Source organism: Triticum aestivum, chromosome 7B (genome assembly GCF_018294505.1).
Source record: "Triticum aestivum cultivar Chinese Spring chromosome 7B, IWGSC CS RefSeq v2.1, whole genome shotgun sequence".
Taxonomy (NCBI): domain Eukaryota; kingdom Viridiplantae; phylum Streptophyta; class Magnoliopsida; order Poales; family Poaceae; genus Triticum; species Triticum aestivum.
The window spans coordinates 734,280,787-734,288,864 of NC_057813.1; the positions used below are offsets into that span (position 1 = coordinate 734,280,787).

Sequence of the window (8,078 nt, forward strand, 5' to 3'; positions counted from 1 at the left end):
GTCCCAAGCCCGGCCAGCGCCCTGACTGGGTGGCCTCTCCGGAACGGGCGGTCGGCGAGGATGCCGGTGGTGCACGCGGTGCGCTCGAGTACTTTAAGGTTGAGCCGGTGGCGTTTGTCCCACGGACCCGTCTGTGCAGCGGCAGATGGTCTTCAGGATCATGTGGCTATGGCATAGGTGCGCATCTCTCTCCCTGCGATACATCAAGATGAATACTGGTTTATTTCTTCGTGAGAGGGTAAAATACATGGATGAACATATGTCGATCTCTAATAATAATAGTCCCTGATGTTTTGAAAATAATAATAATAATATGTCCACGTCCTCATCGATCTCTCTGATCCCTGCTAGAAGCGGATTCATGCGACCAGTCGGCAAGACGAGATGACCTCCCCGGCAAGGTCACGCCGATTGCAAGGCACTTCAGTGGTGGACTGGATCGATCTGTTTGACTTGACAGTTTGATTGGTAATCACAAAATACTGCAGTTCAATTTAATTAATTCATCTCTACTCTATTATGCCGCCAAAGATAAAGATATCTGATGCTGAAGAACAGGAGAACAGATCAGCATGTTCACTTACAAGATCGGTAGACTTCAATATTCAGTTACTATGATCAGTACGAGTAGGCCAAAAAATCAAGGGCACTATGACAGATGGGGAATAACTGATAGTGTGTTCCCTTTTCTCATTACACCACACGCCATCCAGACATAGCCGGACAATTATAATAAGACGGTTCAAGCCGTGAGAAGACTCTCAGATAGTGCAGATTCTTTGTTGCACGTTGTCTAATTATGACACCGAGACTACTGAATTTGTGCTGCTCTCCATCACGTGCATATAAATAATGCAGCCGCGTCCTAATTTTTGTGTTACTCATGACTTTTGGGTCAAGCTTCTTTGTCAACCGTGCAGGTTGTTTGATTAGTTGTTTGATTAACAAGTAATTCGCTGTGACCATGGAGTTGGGCACTTGTGACGCAGCTTCTTCCTAGGCATGAAGAATCACTGTTCCCACAAGGTTCTGGATGTCCTAAATCTTAAGCCCAGAAAGGTTGTGCTTTAGTAAGTCAGGTGATATCTTACATTGTTTGTGAATTGGTTCAGTTATTTTCTCTTGTCTTTTTGTTGCATGCTTCTGATTGTTAATTGCGTGAAAACTGTAGATACAGAAGCGCATCAAATCCGACTACAAAGTAGAGCACAGGTTTACAAATGGTGGTGAAAGCAAAGCACTCTATATCCATGAAAGGAAATGGTATTCAGATTCAGATGTCAAAGAAAAGTAAATTAGGGAGTGCTGATGGTGGGCTACAAGGGCGGTAATCTTAAGAAATTTGCAGGTACATAACTACCTCATAGAAGACATAATTAGTTTCAATGTAGGAAAATCTGTAGGCTGATTAAGCTTTGATGTATAGTTAGTAGTAGCACTTCACTTGGGTAAAAATATTCATGCTTAGCTTCTTCAACAGTAGTTTTTCTGAACAATGCTGAATTGATATTAGACTAAAACCTCAAGAATACCTGAGGGTCAAAGGCAAGTGTTGTTTATCATGACTCGTGTTATGAGAGTGCAAAATAAATTATAGAGAAGTACATAGCGTTGCCTTGGAATATTTATTACTCACTGATCTGCCTGTTCATTTAATGGCATACACAAAAATCTTTCTACTGTGTGCATGCGTGTGTGTTCGAGTTGCTTCACACAAATGGATAGATTGTTGTCTATGAGTATGCTTCTCTTTTTATCAACTTATGGAAAATTATACTAATGGACATGCTTTGTTTGCAAGATTTAGAAAAGGATTTATAAAGTATATGCGTTACACAATTATTGTTACACTACTACAAAATATATGCTCCCGTTGCAACACACGTACCTCCCTATTATAGATCAATATAAATGTATGTTCCCGTTATAACTATACCTTTCTAGGTTACATTACTCAGAGATGGTGGCTGCAAACACTAAAATACAACATTATGGATGTATTGATGTAATACACTAATACTATGTACTCCTTGGAGGTGCTGAATATAAAGTGATCTGATGTTGCGTGCTTTCCAAAAAATGCAATAAAATATGGAGACACAAGTTGCATTAGGGTATGGCTTTTCTACCTTGTGTATTTTCCGTTTGTTGGAAATTGCTTTCGAGTTAATTAATATCAGTGTTCACTTGAGCAGTGCTTAATTCATGGAGAGAAGGTTATATCTTCTTCGACAAGGACGCAGAGCAAGATTTTCTTTGTAGATCCTACCTTTTGAACAGAGCTTCTGACCTGAGCCTCCATGTTTAGTATATACATGACTTACTTCTGGTGCTGTTTTAACATGTGCGTTCAGCTCTATGCCTTTGTAAAAGTAGGCCGAAATAATATTGCTAACACTTCTTAAGGGATGCCATTTTAGATAATTCCGTTTTCTTGTGGAGAACTTTTAACTGTGAGATGAATTATGTATTAAGTGGTGCTGTATAATATGGTTTCCGTTCTATCTAAAAGACCTTGCTATGTGATATAACTTCTGTGAATATTGTGTCAGTATGTGTCATGTGGAAGGATGTCCAACTTAGGTGCAGTCTGTTTGACGATAAATCAAACACAAACTCCAACCAACTATTTGATTAGTGATATACATTTGCCACAAATTTGTTATCATAACTTTTGAACTTCTGACCATCTTATCGTCTAAATTTACGGGTGCGGCAACGCGCACCATCAATGATCTAGTAGAAGCAAAGGGCTAAAGGTAGGGATGCAAAGGGGCGTCCCGCATAAGCCCGCAAAAGAATTAGTTCAAAACTAAACCAAATCGCTACAGAGACACACAACTAAGCTGATGTATCTATACTACGGAGCGGGGCGGATCAGGCGCCGCCCTGCATCCCTAGCTAAATGAGAATTTGTTTTCATCTCTAGTTTGTCAATAAATATATGAGTAGAGTACCTCATGGAACGAACAAGGTCAGTCAAACCACAAAACGACAATACATGATAAACATACCTCCGGGATTGCACATTTCACCAGTGAAATGAAATCAGTCCTTAAAAGTGGCCACAGTGGGGACCAGTAGATGAAATCTGAATGATAAGTACGGGCCCGTGAAGAAACTGTTTTGATTTTTTTTCCTCCGATTTATAGGGCTAATTTCTTTTATTAGAATGAAGATTTTTTCCTATGAAAAAGTAATGAAGATTTTTAACATTGTAAATATTGCCAGAATGATCTTCTTTTGAGACAGGCTTATGCCTTAGAGAATTGGCCATCAGTGTGACAGAAAATGGGCTAACTTCCCTAATTCCCCTAAGAAAAAAACCTCCGTCCTATTTCCGTAAACCACCGTTATAGGGTTATTCGCAAACCGGCACACTGACCCCCTTTCCGCTGGGCCGACCCGTTTACAGTTTCTTTTTATTCTGTACTAGCACATATGCTCGTGCTGCGTTGCAACAGGAGAAAAAATAGTATGCATTTAAAGTTAGTGAGAATTATATGTGCAAGCAAAACCCTATGCGCACGTGAAAAAGAAAGATTTAGTTTCTCGGTTTTGCCGGGTGTGAATCTGCTATCTTTTCATTCATTGACCAAGGGCATTTAAGAGTTTTGTTACGTCATTGTACACCAGAGAAGACCCATGCATTGTTTAATATATTTTTCCTTTCAATGGAGGAGATTTAAAGGTATGAAGTTTCTGAATATTGTAGGAAACATTAACATTTTTTAATTCCTATACAGTTTTTTGAAAATGATATACACTTTCAGGAAAATGTGAACAAAATTTGAAATAGGAACATCTTTCAAAATTCACAATTTTTTTTGAAAACACTATTTTTTTATAAAACAATGAACATTATTTCAATTTGTGAACATTCTCTTAGAACGGGAACATGTATTGAAAATTCATATTTTTTTTCGAAAATGTGTATCTTTTAACATTATTTTGAATTTTGAAAATTTCACTAAAATAAGAATATTTTTCAAATTTGGAGCATTTTTTAAATTCCCATTTTGTTTTTAGAAATCTCGAATAATTTTAGAAAACAATTTTTTTTTGAAAAAATGAGTGTGTTTTTTCAAGTTCCGAATATTTTCCGAAAAAGCTACACAATTTTGGAATTCTGAACTTTTATATAATTTGATTTTTTTAAAATTCTAAACATTTTTTTGAATTTTCTATTTATGCAGTAAATTCTATAGGAAAAATAAACTTGGATGTGAAAAAACATATATGGGAAGGAGAATAAAAATAGAAGTAAAACACATTAACAAAGAAAACTGGGCCAGCCCATTATTTTTTTCGTCCGGTGCGAAGCTCTGACTATTTGTTGCCCTATGCAGAAAATAGAATTTTGACTGCTGTGTGAGCCGAAAAATAAATGCGCTAACTTCACTGGGCCATAGCGCGCGGCTAATGTACGAAATTCTGGAAAAGCCTTTTTTTTCTAGCAGGCGAACTCATAAGATTTAGTACCATCTCAGATAGAAAAAAATTCGACAGTGAACGGATGAAAATCTTGGCGAAACACACCTTCCTTTATTAGTAGGTATAGATATAGATTTTTTTTGACCAATGAAAACAGCAGGAGAGACTCCTACTGTTGCTTTTCCTTTATTAAAATGTTAACCTATGGTTAACAGAAGGGGCAGGAATTACATGACTTTTACATGAAAGACATGTTCAAAAAGGGCCATGTCCAAAAGAGAAACTAGGTAATCAGTCAACTAGCCTTATAAAAAGTTTAAACAGTCAAAGAATTGCTGAAACCTTCTAAAAAGGTTAAGTTTTGAGGGTTGATCCTCAAACCCAAGATCACAAAATCTTCCTTGAGGTTTCTCAGCCACTCAGCATGGGTGGCTACTTGACCATCAAACACCTTTCTGTTGCGCTGCTTCCAAATGTTCCAGGATGTGAGTATGGTAATCTCTTTGAATTGAGCTCTCTCGTATTTTTGCTGCATGTCCAACTGATTATCCCAATGGATGCCCACAGTTTCCCAACACTTTGTAGCAAATAGATATTCATAGAATAGATGTGTGTTTGATTCCAGAACCTCCATGTCACACACCGGACAGTGATATAGATATAGATAATACTGCAAAAAAATAAGGTGCCATTATGAATCGAACACGCGACCTCCACGCTTAATTCTAGCTAAGATAACCAACTATGCAATGAAACAGACATGGTTTGTCTCCACATTTTCCCTCTTTTCTTCCTTCTTCAATTCATTTTGTTATCTTTTTACTTTTTCTTGTCCCTTTTTTTATTTTTATCAAATATATGAACATTTTTTGGATTTGTGAACTTTTTTTAAAATTGATGAACTTTTTCCGAATTTTTTATTTTTTTAAAAATTTCTGAACTTTTTTATCAAAATCACTGAAATTTTTGGGAAATCCTTAAAAAAAATTCAAAATCAGCTGATCTCTTTTCAAATTCATGAACTTTATTAAAAAAATTGATGAAATGTTTTCGAATTTAAGATTTTTTTTGTAAAATCCGTGAACTTCTTCAAAATCTGGTGAACTTTTTATTAACCAAAATCGACGAACATTTTTCCAAAATGTATGAACTTTTTTCGATTTAGCGAACATTGCTTTTGAAAATCCGTGAACATTGCTATTGCGCCAAGTCTGATGACGTAGGCGAGCTAGTCGATTCCCATTTCGCCAAAAATTATAGTTGTAATATTTTTTCTTGGTGGACTCGACCGATTCTGAGCAGGCCGCTGCCTCTCTCCCGCGAGCACCAACGAGCCTCTAAGTGGCTGCTGACGGGGCTGAACTGGACCTCCCTCCTAATTCTCGCTTGGTCACGGGAGGTCTTATAGGACGTTCTTTGCATCAAGTTTATGGGGCTTCGCATAGAGCGTCCATTTGGCTGGCTTTCTGAGCCGGTTTCTCTTTCTACTCCAGCAGGCAATACAACCAGCGGAGCCAGCGAACTTTTCTAAATATAAGACAACACAAACTATTAAGTACTGAACCACAGTGCGGATTCAAAAAAATTCTGAAGTTTCGAACGCAATTTTTTCGAAGGCAAAAAAAACCATTAAATGCTAGAAAAACATTTTATGAATATTTTGAACACTTTTCAGAACTGGGAACATAGTTTTTAATTCAATTTTTTTTTGGAAAAGCAAACATCTTTTGAAACTCCTAAAAATGGAAACATCAGCATTTTTAAAATTTTGTAAACGTTTTTTTAAAACGGGAACATCTTTTGAAGTTCCAAATAATTTTTTACTAAACTACCGATCTATATTTGAAATACAGAAACAAATTTTCAAAACATGAACATTTTTTTAAACTCCTGCCAAAATGGAAACATGATTTTTTTTAAATGTGACCTATTTTTGAAAGCGGGAACAATTTTTGAAAATGTACTGAACATTTTTGAAAAATGCGCCTTTTTCGGACAACTGCAAACAATTGAAATGTGAACATTTTTTGAAACCCTGGAAACAATGGACATTTTTGGATTTTTCTGAAATACAAAGATTTTTAAAAATTTATGAACAATTGTTTATAATTTGAACTTTTTTTAAAAGTACAAACATTTTTTGAAAATCCTAGGCATTTTTTGGATTTACGAACAAAAAATGAAACATAATGTTTTTTTAAGTTGAAGAAATAAAAGTAAAATTGAAAATGAAAGGAAAGAAAAGCAAAAATGAAATAGAAACAAAAAAATAGACAGAAAAGGAAAAAAGGAGAGAAAAGGAAAAAACAGCAAAAGAAAAAGGAAAACCAAAAAATAGAACAAGGAAAAAACACAGTTCAGGAACCTTCTAGAAGTTTCCCAAAACCAGAGGGAGCCGCTAGGAACCTTTGGAAGGTTCCCAAAACCGGGGACGTTGGAACGCTTAAACGGCCCAGCCATTCCCACCTTGCTCGCCACTGCCCAGCTCCGCCCGTCGCCATGTCCATTGTCGCGGACAGCTCTCGCCCGCGGGAGAAAAACCGTGCTTCCATTGGTGCCCGGTACTCAGATCAGCAGCCACTGTTACATATCTCCTTCGCTGCTCCCCTAACCTATCCGCCATTCATGTTTCCGCGGATCTTGTCCTGCTGTCCTCGCTGGGACGCCGGCCGAACGGCTCATCGACGACCTCCTCATGGAGATCCTCTCGCGCGTCCCCGTCAATGCATTGTGCCGCTGCAAATGTGTCTCCAAGCACTGGCTCGGCCTAATCTACCACCCAGAGCACCGCAATAGGCTCCCCCAAACCATAGCCGGCTTCTTCTATGACAGCAGCACCACTAGTGAGCGGCTTCCCAAATTGTCCTTCCACTTCACTACCCTCGCGGGGAGCTGCTACCCACCGTTCAACATCTCCTTCGCCTTTCTGCCCAAGCCCAACCACCGCCTCAGTGTCGATTTGCTGGACTCCTGCAATGGCCTCCTCCTCTACCACTGGTACGACCCTTCCGCCGAGGTTGGCGCATTCCATTATGTCGTGTGCAATCCCGCCACGGAGAAGTGGGTCCTGTTGCTCAACTCAAGCATGGCCCTGAGGATGTGGCCACCGCATATTTGGGCTTCGACCCAGCCATAGATTTCCATGTGTCTGAGTGGGTACATGAGAACACCGACCTTTCCAGAGTGGCAGTTTATTCGTCTGAAACCGGAGGCTGGGTTTATAAGGAGAAGAGACGGAACCGACTTACCTGGCTCACTAGGTGTCACTCCTCCGAAATAGTCTTTCTTGATGGCAATCTTTTTTGTACCTTTGACTTCGAGTTAGGCAATTGTGTAGCTACGTGGGACACGAAGGGAGAAACATGGATGAAATTCAGGTTCCCTGGTAGTCAGTTTGATGGTTTTAACCACCCGCAAAGAAAAGAAAGGTTGATGGTTTTATCCCGCTGTCACAGGGCCGCTTACACTATGCTAATTTCCAGAGGGATAATGATGGTGTTGCCATTCGATTTGAAGTTCATGTTTTGGAGAACTATGACGGCAGACAATGGATACTGAAGCATGGCATTGAAATTTCACACATATCTGGATGAACAGATCATTGGCTTGATGGGGGTATTGATTTTATTGTGATTCATCTGGAA

The 8,078-nt window shown here is 38.7% G+C and overlaps 1 long non-coding RNA gene and 1 pseudogene across 1 annotated transcript; both read left to right on the forward strand.

Moving 5' to 3' along the window:
• Positions 1-45: 45 nt before the first annotated feature.
• Positions 46-2,451, forward strand: LOC123155610 (uncharacterized). Its single transcript, XR_006477528.1, has 3 exons — positions 46-177; positions 352-2,114; positions 2,196-2,451. It is a non-coding gene; the product is annotated as an uncharacterized lncRNA (long non-coding RNA).
• Positions 2,452-6,933: 4,482 nt separating this feature from the next.
• LOC123158664 (F-box protein At5g07610-like) overlaps positions 6,934-8,078 on the forward strand; it is a 1,457-nt pseudogene continuing 312 nt past the window's right edge.